This window comes from Equus caballus, chromosome 6 (genome assembly GCF_041296265.1).
Source record: "Equus caballus isolate H_3958 breed thoroughbred chromosome 6, TB-T2T, whole genome shotgun sequence".
Lineage (NCBI taxonomy): Eukaryota > Metazoa > Chordata > Mammalia > Perissodactyla > Equidae > Equus > Equus caballus.
Genome location: NC_091689.1, coordinates 93,516,773 through 93,533,832, shown reverse-complemented (window position 1 = coordinate 93,533,832; position 17,060 = coordinate 93,516,773). Strand labels below are relative to the sequence as shown.

The window sequence follows — 17,060 nt, the reverse complement described above, 5'->3', positions numbered from 1 at the left end:
ACAGATTCTATATTTTCTGAAATCCTTCCAGTCAGTTAATACTCCTTTAAAATGCACAATTTTCCTCCCAGCCACCTGTACGTACCAGTCATTTACACCTTAGCGTTACTGAATTGATTAAAAGCACGCTCATTTCCGTGCAGACCCCTGATTGAAATGTTGTTCTGAAGCTTCAGCCCTGCTGCGGTTGGCAGGCTTGGAGAGGTTTCAGTAGGAGGGGAAGAAAGGGTTAGAAAAGACCATTTTCACCCATTATAAACAAACTTTCTTTCATTACCTCCTTTTACCCTCAGAACAACTCTGTAGTTAGTGCTATTTCTTGCTCGTTTTACACCCAGAGCAGCTGAGGCTTAAAGAGAGGAAGGCAGCTGCAGGCGGCGGGGCTGGGAGCATTCTGATCGGTAGGTCTTCGATACCCTTCTAGGTCCTCTGCTTGGTCCGTGGTCAGCCATGGTCATTTGTGGGCTGGTGGGAGGGAGAGCTGGAGCAGAGATGACGGTAAGGGGAGCACTGGCTCGTGAGGCGTCCTATCCCCAGGCAGAAAAAAGGCTTGCAAGCCACCCCCACCTTCCTTCAGGCTCACTCACACATCCAGCTTGCAAAGTGTGTGTTAATTACCCAAGGGATTCACGGCAACTCCACGAGGCGGGCCTGGGCGTTACAGCCCACTTTAAAGATTCTGCAACACTGAAGCCTGCCTCCGGGCCACACGGTACTGAGTAGTTAGAAACCAGCAATTCCAACGCCATATTGTTTCAGTCTAAGCTGATCCCTGTGTGAGGCACGCACTTAGCCGGATGTAAGGGAATAGGAAGATTGACTGACTTTCTGATAGAGTTTTGTTATTCCGTTTCCATTACTTCATTAGCACAATCCTGATTTAAATACTCCCATTTAAGAGTAATGTGTAGGTTAAAGAATTTAAATAACTTGTTTTATTGTGGATAGAAAGGTGGAAATGACCCCATCCGGAACAAATTATTTTAAACAGTTTCAGAATCCTTTGGAGGAAAACAGTAAAAGGAAAAATACATTAAAATGTTTTATGATCCACCATACCGTAAAAAAAGAATTTTTTTGTTGTGTTATTTTTAAGTTCCAAAGGACTGAACTGACCTTTCTATCTGTCAGCGCACCATCAGAATCTGTTGTAACAAAAAGACATAATTGAATAATGAAGGAAGGAAGGAAGAATTGGCATTCTGTTTCCTAAAAGCAGCATAATCATTATATTTCTATATTTTTCTGATAGTATTCTTGATAAAAGAATGTGAATTTAAAATTTGGTACATGAAAGTAGTGTTTGTAACAGTTCAAATGTCGCATTAAGCAACTAGACATTTTTAACATTTAAAATTCAGGGAAGGGGGTGGAATAAATAAAATGTATGCAACCAAGTTCAGTTTTGAAAGGACTTACTGTCAAACACAGAATAGAATTTGTGAGTGGACTCTGTTATCATCAATGTTCCAATGACACCAGATCCTAGTGATTTAGATTTATAGCCTAGTAACCTTTTATTTCTATGTTACATGGGGAATATATTTAAAACTTAATAAGTATATGCAAATATTGTAAACACACCCAAATGTTTTGTAATTTTAATCATCCTGCATATGAAATCATTTTCCTTAAATGAGCGTAAAAGGAGAGGCTTCAGTAACAGATCAACCCTTCTTGCTCACCAGATAAACCACCCAGGAGAAAAATGATCCTATAAATGTGATTATACATCAAAAAGTTTAAATGATTATTCAGATACTCTAAGTACTACATATCCACAAATAGTAGAAACTCAAATATAATAAATGTAGAAAAAATTTAGGCACAGTTCATGCTTTTTTTTTTTTAAAGATTAGCAACTGAGGTAACAACTGTTGCCAATCTTCTTTTTTTTCCCCCCAAAGCCTCCCAATTATAGTTGTATTATTTTTTTTTTAGTTGTGGGTCCTTCTAGTTGTGGCATGTGGGACGCCGCCTCAACATGGCCTCATGAGCGGTGCCACGTCTGCGCCCAGGATCCCAACCAGTGAAACCCTGGGCTGCCAAAGCGGAGCACGAGAACTCAACCACTCGGCCACGGGGCCGGCCCCATCGTGCTTTGACTAAATAATTTATAAGTAAAATTTCTCTTTTGTCAACTTGTCCTAATAAAACAGAAGACCATAAAGGAAAAGATTTCTAGATTTGACTACATAAAATTTTAAATATTTTTAACATACACACACACACAAAGGTAAAAGACAGGGAAAAAAACTGGAGAAAATATTTGCCAGATTTATATCCTTAAAATATGAAGAGTTCATAGAAATCAATAAAAACTTTGAACACCTAATAGAGAAATAAGCAAAGGACATGACAATCAGTTAATAAAAGGAGAAATATAACTAACATCACTCATTTATACATGAAAAAACTCATTCAGTCAACAAATATTTATTGAGCACATACTGTCTGCCAGACGCTGATCTCAGCACACAAGAATACATCACTGAACAAAATGGCAAAAGTCCTTGCTCTACTAGAATATATATTTAGTGCAGGTTGGAGGGAGAGAGGCAAAATGAATAAGAGAATTATATAGTATGTTAGAAGGTAATAAGTGCTCTCCCATAAATCATGGAAGGAAGATAAAGAATGTTTTATGTAGACTGGTTACTGCAGCTCTCACTGAGAAGGTCACTTTTCAGCAAAGATGTGTTGAAGGTAAGGGAGCTGGCCATACAGCTGTCCTTGGGAAAAGCATTTCAGGCAGAGAGAACAGCAAGTGCAAAGGCCCTGAGGCAGGAGTGTGGTAGCATATTTGAATAAGAGCAAAGAAGCCAGTGTGTCTGAAGTGGGTGAGTGAAAGAGACAGGAGTAAGAATTGTGATATAAAAGGTAACAGAGACAGAAAGATTACTGTTCCTATAATGCCTTGAAAGCAACTATAGGGACTCCAATTTTGGGTTTTACTCTGAGATGAGAAACCACTGGAGGTTTTGAGCAGAGGAATGACAGGATTTGACTTACCTTTCAAAGGACTCCTTTGGTTGCTGGGTAAAGAATAGAGTGTTAAGGCTTATGCAAACTCTAGCAAATGAAAACAAGGTACATTTCTCACTCGTGAGATTGGCAAGTATTCTTTAAAACAGGTCATTAAACAGCATACATAACATAGTAATATTCTTAAGATGTACTAGGAACTAAGATAATTTATCAAGGAGATTTGTAATAAAGGTCACATTGACAGACACCTGTTACTTAAGACTTGTGTGATATGGAAGAAGCCTGGCCTTGGAGGTCAGGCCAACCTGAGTTTGAATGATGACACTATCGCTTACTCTTGGGTGACCTTTAGCAATTTAATTAGCTTCTCCGTGCCTCAGGTTCACTGTGAGTCGAATGGGAATAACACCATCCCCATTTTACTCTCTTTATAATTTACTGTACGGTTTAAGCAAAAGAATCCATGTAAAGCCCTTGGCACAGAATAGGGCCAAGCAAATATTAGTCTTTCTTGCCCCAAATATTAGACCTTGTTGCAGACTCAACGTCCGATACCCACTTCTTTGTTAGCCAGCAAGCTTTGGTCCAGGAATCTCCCCCTCTGGGGGAAGGTCCAGCCTCAGCCGGAAGGCCTGGCGTTGGGCAGTGGCGGTGGCCCCGTGCCCCGGCCAGGGATTGCTTTCATGGGAGCAGGTCTCACAGACCTGCCACGGAGACACAGACCTGAGGGACACTCTGCTGGGTGGCTTCCAGGAAAAGTTTCCTCACCTTGAAAGGAGACTTGGAAAAAAACTGTCTATTCTTCCAAGGGAACTTGTCACGCCTGAATGTGGTACCTGGGAATTATGTAGCCACTTTATGGACAAAACTGATAAGTTAAAGATGGCAAAGCAGAATGATGCCAAGAACTGGCCTGGTCCTTGAATTGACCCACTTTGAAGCTGCCCTAATTAGAGCTCCTTGTTATGGGAGATAAATACTTTCTTTACTGTTTAAGCCAGTGAGTCAGCTGGTACCATTCTCACTGAGATATTCCCAGCCTGTCTTTATTTATCTATTTTCTGCTGGAAAAGGCCCTCTCATCATATTTCTGCCAAGTTCTGTTCTCCTCCGTCAACACTGGGTAGAATCGGTCAGAGACACAGATAGAAGCAGAAATAAGATTTTCTAAAGGACAATTGAATTGTTCCCCTAAAAATAATTTAGAAAGGTCATTCTCTCACATTTAAACAAATAGAATCCATCCCAAAGGGTTGGTCTTTAAAGATTTTATTTTTCCTTTTTCTTCCAAAGCCCCCTGGTACATAGTTGTGTATTTTTAGTTGTGGGTCTTTCTAGTTGTGGCATGTGGGATGCTGCCTCAGCATGGCCTGATGAGCGGTGCCATGTCCGCGCCCAGGATCCAAAACGGTGAAACCCTGGGCCACCGAAGTGGAGTGCACGAACTTAACCACTCAGCCAAACGGCTGGCTCCAGGGTTGATCTTTAAAATGGTTTTAGAAAAGAAAAAGAGGGAGCCGCCCCGGGGCCGAGTGGTTAAGTTCACACGCTCTACTTTGGTGGCCCAGGGCTTCACTGGTTCGGATCCTGGGCGCGGACCTGGCACCGCTCATCAGGCCATGCTGAGGCAGCGTCCCGCATGCCACAACAAGAGGCACTCACAACTAGAATATACAACTATGTACTGGGGGGGCTTTGAAGAGAAGAAGGAAAAAGAAAAAGAGATGTTCTAAAATTTCTCTCAAAAATTCTATGACAGAAGTGGTTACTTCAGGCTGAGGCTTCGAGGATGTGCACGGGGGGAGCTAGACCGGAACAATCAGTGTCTCTTCTGTTTTGACAGAAACAGCACCTGTGGCATCAACTACCATTGTGTTCATGACAACAACAGAAATAAACAGTATAATAGCTGGAAGGCAGTGTGTTTGGGGGTTAAGTGTGCGGGCCTGGAAATCAGACTGCCTGTATTGAAATGCAGGCTAAGATGGTGTGACCCATGGCAAATTGTCTGACCTGGTGAAGCCTCAGTCCCACGTCTGGAAGATGGGGCATAATGGTACTCACCTTGAAGAGTTCTTGCAGGGATTAAGTCAAATAAGGCATGTAATACACGGTGCCTGGCACACAATAAGAGCTCAATTAATGCTCACTGATATGATTACATATAAGGATAATATTTCCATGTTTAGGCACGTCCTCAGTATCCAAGAAAATGATGTGGAAGTGACCCAGGTGTATAGAAGAAGGTGGAGGAGAAAAATGGTCTTTCCCATCAGTAGACTCGCCAGTCCAACATATCTAGGATCTACTGGAATGAGCCAAAATATTTCGCGCACAGTATACTAGTTGTTGTGAGTATTCCACAATGAACCCCATAGTTTGGTGTCTGCGTTCAAGTAGATTTCATCTTAGGCTTCTGCATTTCCTCATTCCTCTGATAAGGACCGGCCAAGGGAAAGCACATATCTGATGAAAAAGTCCTTCATCATGATGACACTCAGTCATCTTACTTTCTGTCTCAGCCCCTCAAAGCCCTTGACATTCACACTAACTCTCCTCAAGTGGTGATCACTCGGTCTCCTTTAAAAGATAACGAAACAGAGAGATGGGAAGGCTACACGCCAGGTCTGAGAGAGTGAAGAATGGGGAGCGACCTCTAACTGTAGCTGTGGCACTTTATTTCTGCAAAAAGAGAGAGACTAAAGCAAATATGGCAACATGTTAACGTGTATTTTATCTGGGCATTGAAAACACAGATTTTTTATTGTATTGTCTGCATTTTTTGTATGCCTGGAATATTTCTTAGTTTTACAGAATTAAAAGGAAACTAAAGGGCAGGTCATAACTGCAATTTTTTAAAGAATTACATTTTAACACTATGGGGAACTTCATCCATAGCTTACGGGATGCGAGCAGGGGGCTGGGCCCTAAAACGTCTGAAAACCTAAGCCGTGAGAATAAAACAGATTCTCTCACTAACAATGTTGTGAAAAATAATTTATTTAAAAATGGCAATATGTACTAGAATAGTTTCAATAAGGCCTAGAGGGATAAAAATCTACTACGATCCTGGTTTAGGCACTTTGGGTTTACAATGGTGTTAAGATTCTGAAGACAGGAGGAAAAAAACTTAACACTTCTATGTCTAAGAATTTCTTTTCTCATGGAAATCTAAATAGAAAACAAGCAAAAATATTCCAGAGCAAAAATCAGTTTAAGACTGAGAAACCAATGTAGTCACAATAAAACTTGTTTAAGTTAGAAATTCATAAATTTTAAAAATCTGGCACCACACAAACCCACTGGGGTCTAAGATGTCCATTGGTAATGTCCACCTCCTATTAACTACATATAGGTCAGTTAAAAACTCTTATAAGCCAAGCTAAAAAGATGGAGGTATACACCATGGATCAAAACAGTAGAGAACTCTAGCTTCCCTCAAAGGAGAAAAAAAAAAAAAACCCAAACAAAACATTAACATTGAATCATTTTGGCAAAGATACAGGACTTCCAAAGGGCATTTGAAACTAAAACTTAGTTAGATGGGTTGTTCCTCAAATAGTTGGGAATTTTACTGAGTAAACACACTGTGTTTGTCTTCATCAAAGTACGAGTTTATTCATGTCCAATGAAAGAAATCCTAGGGGGGAAAAAACTGAAGCAGTTGCTGGTATGTTTTGTTTTCTTTTGAGGAAGGTTAGCCCTGAGCTAGCTACTGCCAGTCCTCCTTTGTTTGCTGAGGAAGACTGGCCCTGAGCTAACATCAGTGCTCATCTTCCTCTACCTTCTGTGTGGGACGCCTACCACAGCATGGTGTGCCAAGCGGTGCCATGTCCACACCCAGGATTTGACCAAGGATTTGAACCAGTGAACCCCAGGCTGCTGGAGTGGAACGTGTGCACTTAACTGCTGTGCCACCGGGCCGGCCCCTGCATTATCTCTTGCGCGAGGCCTCTAAAAGCTGAGTTGTGACTGGGAGGTGAATACTGTCCCCAAATGAGGGGTCCCTATCCACTACTGAGCCCCCTTGTCAAGCGGCGTCACCTCTGCAGACATGTTCATTTTGTAACCTATGAAGAATAAAAGGACATTTTCTTCCATTTTTGGTTGAGATTTAGTTAATCTCGGGAGGCTGGGAAGTGGAGTGAGGAATGGAAAAATAGAGTGTGTTCTGTGACTAAACATGGAACATTTATCACAAACACAAGACAGAGATCTGATGACTGCTTCTCGATAAATAGCACCTGTACCCAGAGCCCCAGATAGCTGACTTTGAAATCTGTGTCTTAAAAGGCCAGCTTTAGGCAAACAGAAAGGCCTTTTTGTTCAGGAAAGGCATTCCAGGGAGATATCGATCCTTCTTAATAAATACAAACAGAAACTTAATGATGGCCTCAGAATTTCTCTGGAGGAGGCCTTGGGGGCAGCTTACACTGGGCTGCATAAATTGTCCGTATAAAAGAAGAGAAGAATTGCTGATGGACACAGACTTCTGGAGGAGCCGGAAAGCTCCCTTGCTCTCCTTCCGCGCTCTGCCACCTCCGTTTTTTCTTTTCGTTAAGCACTAACTCTGACCTCACTAGATGCGGAGCCCCATGGAAACCACTGGGCAAGGTATGAAAGAAGAATCAGGTGGGTTCTCTGTCCTCCAAAACCTCATAATCTAGTTGGTGAGAAAAACACTCTCATAGAACAATTACATGATAAGGACAGGCTGTAGTTAGGCAATCGGTCAATCTATGGAGAATGTGTCAAAATATAAACACAAGGTCAGAACACATGAAGAGATTTGGCAAATCATAAAACAGAGACAGACAGAGGGAAGAGAATAGGAAGTTCAGAGAGGAGAGAAAAGGTCACCAGCAAAAACCTGAGCACAACCTATTCTTGGGCTGAATCAAACACTTGAAGTTGAGAAGAAAAGCTGAGCAGAGTGAGGGCCAAGGTATTGAACCTTCAGCTGAGGAAGTAATCTGGGAACTAGCAGTCAGGTGACGCAGAGGAGAGAGTGCTGGGGGTGGGGGACTGTGTTGTAACAGAGCCCGCGAGGAGCAGACAAACAAGCCTGACCATCTCTTGTGAAACTTCCTGTGGTTCTGTGAAGGGCTCCACAGTCGGAGGATGTGCGCTGGCTGGGCCTTGGGACACAGGACTCCAGATCCTGGAACTTTGCTGTCACCGACAGCCCTTGTCAAAACAACCAAGCCAAATGCAATCTCCCGCTAAACTCACAAACTACGAGGGATATCAGTGGCGTAGGGCAGGAAGAGACTTCCTCCTTTACCCTCTTAGGTCCGGTACTGGGGCCTACAAATCGAACTGACAAAAGACAGATTAACAGGAGAAAAGGGTTTACTACACATGCATATGGGAGCATCACAGAAAAGGAGAGAAAGCCCAAAGAGGTGGACAGATGGGGGATCACACACCATTTTATCAAAGGGTGGAGAGGGGGTCTTGGACTTTGAGTGGGAGGAGGGGAGGCTGTAGGAAGGTGACTAGAAATGTATTATAAATAAAGATTTTTAATAAGTTTGTTAAGCAGACTCAAGTCCTCCCAGGCACAAGAGTGGTCTCCCGCCATTCTCCTTTTTCCAGCATGGGAGCGGAAGACGCGTTTACAAGTGGAAATTTTCTTAATCAATGTAAATTTCCTTTCAAAACGGAAATTTATACTCTGGTTTTAGAACTTGTCCCCGAGGTGGCTGTTCCCCAGTTGCTTTCAACTCAAAATAATCCTTATGCCAAAGAAGCATGTTTTGGGGTGGCCTATGCTGAGCCCCGTCAGTGGATGTTGGAAATAGCAAAACGACCGAAAGTCTTTTGGAGGCTGCCACATTCCTTTTCGATTCTTCAGCCTACTGCTTGCCCCACAACCCCTCAAACAAAAAAGAGCAATCCTATTCAGCTTTGCTGCAGGAATTTCTAACTTCTACGTTTAGAAACTCCTTTAACAGAAAAGAAAAAAATGCATTTTATTAGTTATATGAGTCCTTTCCTCCCCAGGTAGAATGTACATTCAGGCTTTATAATCTGTTTCTTTAAAATGCAGAGGAGAACTATGAGGTATTTATTGAAAGAATCTGTTTACATTAAATCATGGTTGTAAGAGCTAAAAAAAAAAAGTACAAAATCATGGCAAAATAGAAGACAACAGGCAGAGTGAAAGGCAGATGACAGGAACTATTCTGAATCTTGATTGTGGTCATGGTGAGTTACACAATTGTATGTTTGTCAAAACTTGAACTGTGCTCTAAAAAGGGTGAATTCTGCATATTAATTATGCCTTAATTTTTTAAATAAGGGGAAGGTGATTAACAAACCAGGAAAAAGTATTTGCAAATTCTGTCACAAATAGCAAATACAGTCGTCCCTCGCTATCCTTGGGGGATTGATTCCAGGAACTCCCGCAGGTACCAACGTCCCCGGATGCTCAAGTCCCTCATACGTGTAAAATGTCGTAGAATAGTGAATACAGTCGGCCCTCCGTATCTGCGGGTTTCGCATCCTTAGATCCACAGTTGCTTGAATCCGAGGATATGAAACCTGGGGACCGACTGGATCCATAATCCTTAAAGCGTTCCTAAACATCAATAAGAGCAATAACCCCCCAAAAAATGGGTAAAAGATAAGGTTGGATGGTTCACAGTAAAATCAATGAAAACAGCCCTTAAACATACCAAAAAGATGCTCAATCTCATTCACCATAAAAATGCACACATTGAAAGTAGTGCAAGATACTACTCTTTTCTATCAAATTGGCAAAAATCCAAAAGTCAGGCAGATTTGTTACTGAGGGTGAGGGAAGCAGACATTCTTACATATGTTGTTTGAATGCAAAATGGTACAACTTCAAGGGAGGATAATCTAGCAATAGACAGCAAAATTACATATGCATTTCCTCTGGTGGGAAACAATTTCAAAGACACACTGGGAAAAGTATAAAATATCTCATGGTCAAGTTTATGATTGTATCATTGTTTATAGCAACAATAAGAAAATGGAAACAACCCAAATATCCATCAATTGTACAATTGGTAAATGGAATACTATGTAGCCATAAAACGAAATGAGAACAATGTCAACACACTGATATGGAATGATCTCCAGGATTAATCATTAAAATAGAGTAATGCGGAACAGTGATTGTAGTATGCAATATATTTGGAAAAAAAATTTTTTTTGAGGAAGATTAGCCCTGAGCTAACTACTGTCAATCCTCCTCTTTTTGCTGAGGAAGACTGGCCCTGAGCTAACATCCATGCCCATCGTCCTCTACTTTATACGTGGGACGCCCACCACAGCATGGCTTTTGCCAAGTGGTGCCGTGTCCACACCTGGGATCCGAACCAGCGAACCCCAGGCTGCCGAGAATCGGAACATGCCAACTTAACTGCTGCACTGCCGGGCCGGACCCTGGAAAATATTTTTTAAAAGAAGCAATAAAAGGATAAACCAAGGAATAACAAAAAATTAGTGACTTCTAGGGGGCTGGAGGGAACCAGTTCAGGGCACAGGGAATAGAAGCACAACTTATGTAAACATCTTAGTCTATAGTTTTGAGTTTTTAACTATGTGAATGTTTATATAATTAAAATCTAAGTTTAATCAAAAGGGGGAAAAAGCAACCCCTACAAATTGAAAACACATTAAAATAAATGCAACAAACTGAATATTTAGTATCAGACACACAAAGAAAATAATTGTTCTGGATGTCTTTACAACAGTATTTAGATTGTACTTCCCTTAGTGTGATATATTCTAAGTATAAAATAATTGCCAAGTAGTCTTAAACTGCAATAGCAGTATTGCTAAAATCATTTATTTTTAGATGATTATGGGTATATTTCTGGGATAAACTAAGTGATAATGATGGCATTGTTTTTATGTTCATATTTTTTAGAAACATTTTCAAGTACATATGGATGAAATGACATGAGATCTGGGAATTGCTTGAGAAAAAGAAGGAAAAAGCGAATGGATCAAATAAGAGTGGCAAATTCTGACGACTGCTGAATGTTAGTGATGGTATGTGGAGATTCATGATACAATTGGTTCTCATGTTAAGTTTCATAATAAAAATTTTTGAAGGAGCATAAGATCTCCATTTTCAGCACCTCCACTGGAATACAATCACTGCCCTGTTACCCTATTTACAAACAAATTCAGGTCAGACCGGATCCAAACTCCTGTGATGAAACCCCTTAGCATCCTTTCATCTTCAAAGCTTTCTAAAAATATTAAAGCTAGGGCTTCACTGCGTCATTGAGCGGTGTTTTGATTAATTGTTGCAATTCAATATGGAGAAACTAAATAACACTGTATAATAATAATAGCTTGATGTATCTCAGGCCATGCTTTTGAAAATGCTCACGGCACTTTCTCACACAGTTATCTCAGCTTCACCTAAAGGCTCTGTAATTACTGCCACTTCGCAGAGGGGAAACTGAGTCTTGGAGTAGTAAAGCAATGTGTCCGTGATCATAGTTGAACCGACACTGGGACTCAGGTTTTGGATCCACAAATTCAACTATCTTGTACAAGACTACAGAGGACATTAACATCAAGAGATGAGATTAGAATTCATAATATGACGGTTTTTACTCCTGCACGCTGGTTAAATAGTGTGCGTATTAGAAAGATCCCCTTAAAACCCTAAATTTCACATGTAATGGATAGGCCAGAACTAGTTAAAAACATTACTATGCATTTGAGCTTTTACTGCATGTGTGCGTGTGTTTGTCCATCTGTCTCCCTTTTCAACATTACTATGAAATCAAGGAGTGTCCCTTCTCCTTTATTTGAAAGTCAGGTTCATGGACTTATGTCTACAAAATGATCATGATAGAACACAGCGGTCATTGAATGTGTTGATGCTGTCTTGGCCTGACGAGCGGTGCCATGTCCGCGCCCAGGATCCAAACCAGCGTAACCCTGGGCCACTGAAGTGGAGCGCATGAACTCAACCACTCGGCTATGGGGCCAGCCTCCTTCAAGCCTAAGTCTTTTTGTTTGTTTGTTTGTTTTAAAGATTTTATTTTTCCTTCTTCCTCCAAAGCCCCCCAGTACATAGTTCTATATTTTCAGTTGTGGGTCCCTCTAGTTGTGGCATGTAGGATGCTGCCTCAGCATGGTCAAGCCTAAGTCTTGAATGCATTTTCTTTATGGGGGAAAAAAAGTTGTTAATTTAAAACAGCACGCCTAAATGTTTTAAAATTGTGCTCATATTTGTTGACGGCCTACTGGCATGTGGCAGGGCCCTAACTATAGGACTGCTATCTTTAGTCTTGAATTGTGGGGTGTCATCTTTAACTATTTGATTACTCTGACACTTTTAAAGATTTTATTTTTCCTTTTTCTCCCCAAAGCCCCGTGGTACATAGTTGTGTATTTTTAGTTGTGGGTCCTTCTAATTGTGGCATGTGGGATGCCGCCTCAGCATGGCTTGACTGTGTATAATCACTATTAAAATATTCATTATTGCAGATTAAAATCTGGCATAGAAAAGACTTTAAAATATCTTTTTTCTTATAAAAGTAATACATATCTATCGTGGAAAATTCATTAACTGTAAAAAAACATAAAAAAGAAAATAAGGGGCCAGCCCCCTGTCCCCATGTTGCTACCCAGGATCCAAACCAGTGAAAGAAACCCTGGGCCGCGAAGTGGAGCATGCAAACTTAACCACTCAGCCCGGGGATGTGGCCCCTACTCTGACACTTTTAATGTGAAAAAGAGAACTGACTTCCAACCTAAATTCCCATGGTGTCCTTGTTCTTTGATTTATGTAACACATTTAGTGTTATGGGAATATTTTGTTTTATTATGTTTCAAAAGACAGCATAATGATTTCTTATTTTTCCTTCAGATTTTCTTATAATTCAACTCAGAGCAGCTTCTTGCAAATTAAAAACTAAAAAGAAGTCGTAAAAAATTATAGGAATTAAAAAGTATGCATTTTGACCCATATTAAAAGTTACATAAAAATAGGTTTATTTGTTTGTTTGTTTTTGAGGAAGACCAGCCCCAAGCTACCATCCGCTGCCAATCCTCCTCTCTTTTGCTGAGGAAGACTGGCCCTGAGCTAACATCCTTGTCCATCTTCCTCCACTTTACATGCAGGATGCCTGCCACAGCATGGCCCAACAAGCAGTGCATAGGTCTGCACTTGGGACCCGAACCAGCGAACCCTGGGCTGCCGGAACGTGAGAACTTAACTACTGCGCCACTGGGCTGGCCCCCAAAATAGGTTTTTATATGTTTATATTATATAAACATCAAACTCATCTTATTTAATATCATGGAGAAATGTTCATGATTTAATATCAAGTCAAAAAATGTAGGATACAAAACTAAATATACAGCATAACCCCAATTTTGTCTAAAAATAATTTATACATAGAAAGAAAAAAGGCTAGAATGTTCATAAATATCATCTTGGCTTGGTGGAATTACGGGTCATTTTTCTTTACTTTTTTTTTTTAAGATTGGCACCTGAGCTAACAACTGTTGCCAATCTTTTTTTTTTTCCTCCCCAAATCCCCCCAGCACATAGCTGTATATTTCAGTTGTGGGTCCTTCTAGTTGTGGTATGTGGGATGCCACCTCAGCATGGCCTGATGAGTGGTGCCATGTCCACGCCCAGGATCCGAACTGGTGAAACGCTGGGCCTCTGAAGCGGAGTGTGTGAACTTAACCACTCAGCCAAAGGGCAGACCCCTTTATTTTCTTTTTTATGTTTTTTTACATTTAATGAATTTTCCACAATAGATATGTGTTACTTTTATAAGAAAAAAGATATTTTAAAGTCTTTTCTATGCCAGATTTTAATGTACAATAATGAATATTTTAATAGTGATTATACACAGCTCCCAGCAACTCCGTGGCGTGTAGAAATGGACTCCAAAATGTACCGTTCATGGGACAGTTCAACAATTCGTTTTTCCAATCTTCCATCCAGCACAGCAGCAGGGACCCAAATGCAAAGAAATGTTGCCGGTGCCCTCTTCCCTCGTTTCCTGCTCTGCATTCTCAGTAACCATGTGAGCAAGACTTGGAGTAACTTGCTCTTTCCTGATGTACTAATTTAGTAAATGGGGTTTGATAAATATAGAAACCTAAAGATTCAGCCAGGGGTGGTGCTCATTTAGTTAATACCATGAAACAACCAAATATTATGATCTTGAAAAAATGCTGAGTTGAGCTACCGTTGTCTACGTTGAAGCATTTTTAACTAGAACAAAAATAGAACTGTTAGAGTTTCCATTTTCTTCAAACAGTTACACGTCATAAGTGGTTGGAATGATAGAATCCAGGGGGACCTCACATCTTCCTATAGAAGCCACAACTGGAGGAGATCAGGCGCCTGGCAAATACCAACAGAATGTCACCCTCCACCCTAGAAGCATCTGACCCTCACTGCACGAGGGAAGGGGTGGGGTCGGGTTGGCGGTGGACTGTGACACCACCAGGCTTCAGACACGTTAATGCTATGGATGGTGACGCACTATCAAAACCCAGGCCTTAATTTAAAATTAAGTTTTAAATTAAGTTTTGTATTTTACATTCCACTTGGCAATACTCTGGCCAGGCAGCATAGTGCTCTCTTTTTTTAGAGGAAGATTAGCCCTGAGCTAACTACTTCCAATCCTCCTCTATTTTTTTGCTGAGGAAGACTAGCCCTCAGCTAACATCTGTGCCCATCTTCCTCTACTTTATACGTGGGATGCCTACCACAGCATGGCTTTTGCCAAGCGGTGCCATGTCCACACCCGGGATCCAAACCGGCGGACCCCGGGCTGCCGAGAAGCAGAACATGTGAACTTAACCGATGCACCACCAGGCAGGCCCCAGCATAGTACTCTTGTAGATAAAACAGCCACATTAGGTCGTTATCAAACTATTAGCTATTTTTTCCTTGGAGAAAAACTAAAAATAAAGGAAACACATTCACACACACAACCACTACCACACCACACAAAAAGAGGAGGAGGGGATATGGAAAACAGACTTAAAATAGCACGAAAATTTAGAGATAGAACATTTGGCTTTGGATAAACTATTTTACTTTTCTTTTACTTTTGGTGAAGAAGATTCACCCCGAGCTGACATCCATTGCCAATCTTCCTCTTTTTTTATTGCAGTGACATTGGATGTTCCTCTCTTTTTTGCTTGAGGAAGATTGGCCCTGAGCTAACATCTGTGCCAGTCTTCCTCCACTTTGTATGTGGGCCACCTCCACAGCGTGGCGGATGAGTGGAGTAGGTCCATGCCCTGGATCCAAACCCACGAATGCGGGCCCCCGGAGTGGAGGGCACTGAACCTAACCACTCGGCCACCGGGCTGGCTCCTGTTTTACTTTTCTTGAATCTAAGTTTTCGCATCTGCAAACTGAGGATGATAATAATAATACTACATATAACATGTATCAGTGATTATCTCTGGGGAGTGATTTTATGGGGGGTTTTCACTTTCTAATTTTTTTAGAGAATGAAAATGCCTATTTCTTAAGATTCTGAAGAGGATTAAATGAAGCAAGGAGAGCCAAGGTTTTTGTAGTCACTAATGCTGCACATGATCATTGTTGGTTTTTTTTTTTTTTGAGGAAGATTAGCCCTGAGCTAACATCTGCTGCCAATCCCCTCTTTTTGCTGAGGAAGACTGGCCCTGAGCTAACATCCATGCCCATCTTCCTCTACTTTATACGTGGGATGCCTGCCTCAGCATGGCTTTTTGCCAAGCAGTGCCATGTCCTCACCCGGGATCCAAACCAGCGGATGCTGGGCCGCCAAAACCAATCATGCGTACTCAACCGCTGTGCCACCGGGCCAGATCCTGTACATGACCATTGTTATAGACAAGTCTAGCAAAACTCAGTAAGAGTTTTGGGGAAAGAAACGTCTCATTTTATCCCCCCTCATTTATTAGCCTCAGAGTTAGGAGCTATTCTGTTAAATCTTAGCGCTTAAGAAAAAGCACCAGATCTGCAAAGTCTCTCCCCAGCCTCGTGCCCAGTCAGGAACAGAAATCTTTATAATCTTGGATTTTTCAGTGGTCACCGAAGAAATCCCCACTGGTGTGCCTAGGCTGAGGCTGGCAGCCTCTAGCCTGCAGAAGAGCCTGAGTTCAAAGAACTCCTCCGTGCCTTTCCAAAGTGCTCCTGGAGAGTAATATTGCAACGCCTACAGTGTGACTTGCTACCCTCCCTCCAGCCAGCCTCTGGTCCCCCCAGAGATTCGCTAAGAGTTTGATGCTCTCCATTAGAAATCTATTCTCTGTCAGGACTTTTCCTCACCACTCCTCACCTCCATTCCCCAAGGGTGACGGTAGGCCCTCCTGGGACCCTTCAGTTGAATGCGTTTATTGTATGCATTGCCTCTGGAATTCCTAGGAAAGCCACAATCATAACGATGTGGGGATTCTGAGGGGAGAGAAAGGAGGCAAGAGATGGCGCACTGACTTCCTTTCGCTTTTTTGTTTGTTTGTTTGGGCCTCTGTAGTGGAAGGCAGCAGGGCCTCTGACGGTGTGGAAAGCTGGCAGGAGAGGCCAAAGGGCGACATGGAAAATGGGAGATAAGAGATCTCCGGGACAGACCTTACCTCATAATCTTGCCTGACTCTGGCTCCATAAACAAAAGGTTCCTCCTCCCCTCTGGGCAAAAGAGGCAACGTGAATAATTAAAAGTTCGGGTTTGTTAGATGTTCAGGAGCCACGTCTCAGCAGAGAAGAGAGCTGTTCCGTGCGGTGGGGGTGCTCTGGCTCGAGCGGCCCAGCGGAGATCTCTCTGGCATCACAGCCGGCTCTGTTTCCCTCTGAGTTTTGCTGCAGCCCCGAAGTTATAATCAGAGGAAGGAAACGCCTGAGAGATCTGAAGGTTTTAATTGTTGTGGAGCGCAGATGGCCTGATTACTGCACCGCGGCAGAGCCCGGGGTCAGTGTCTCGCGCTGTAATCAGCTGCCTGAATATATGATTTTGTTGGACGCCACCATCTCTGGGCAAGAGCTGTGCAGCCACACTGAAGCCAGCTTAGGGCCTGGAATGGTGGTTGGCAGATTAAAGTGTAAATTTATC

The 17,060-nt window shown here is 41.9% G+C and overlaps 1 long non-coding RNA gene across 1 annotated transcript; it reads left to right on the top strand.

Moving 5' to 3' along the window:
• Nucleotides 1-310: 310 nt before the first annotated feature.
• LOC138924853 (uncharacterized) lies at nucleotides 311-12,560 on the top strand. Its single transcript, XR_011440171.1, has 3 exons — nucleotides 311-401; nucleotides 10,892-11,016; nucleotides 11,797-12,560. It is a non-coding gene; the product is annotated as an uncharacterized lncRNA (long non-coding RNA).
• The last annotated feature ends 4,500 nt before the right edge of the window (nucleotides 12,561-17,060 follow it).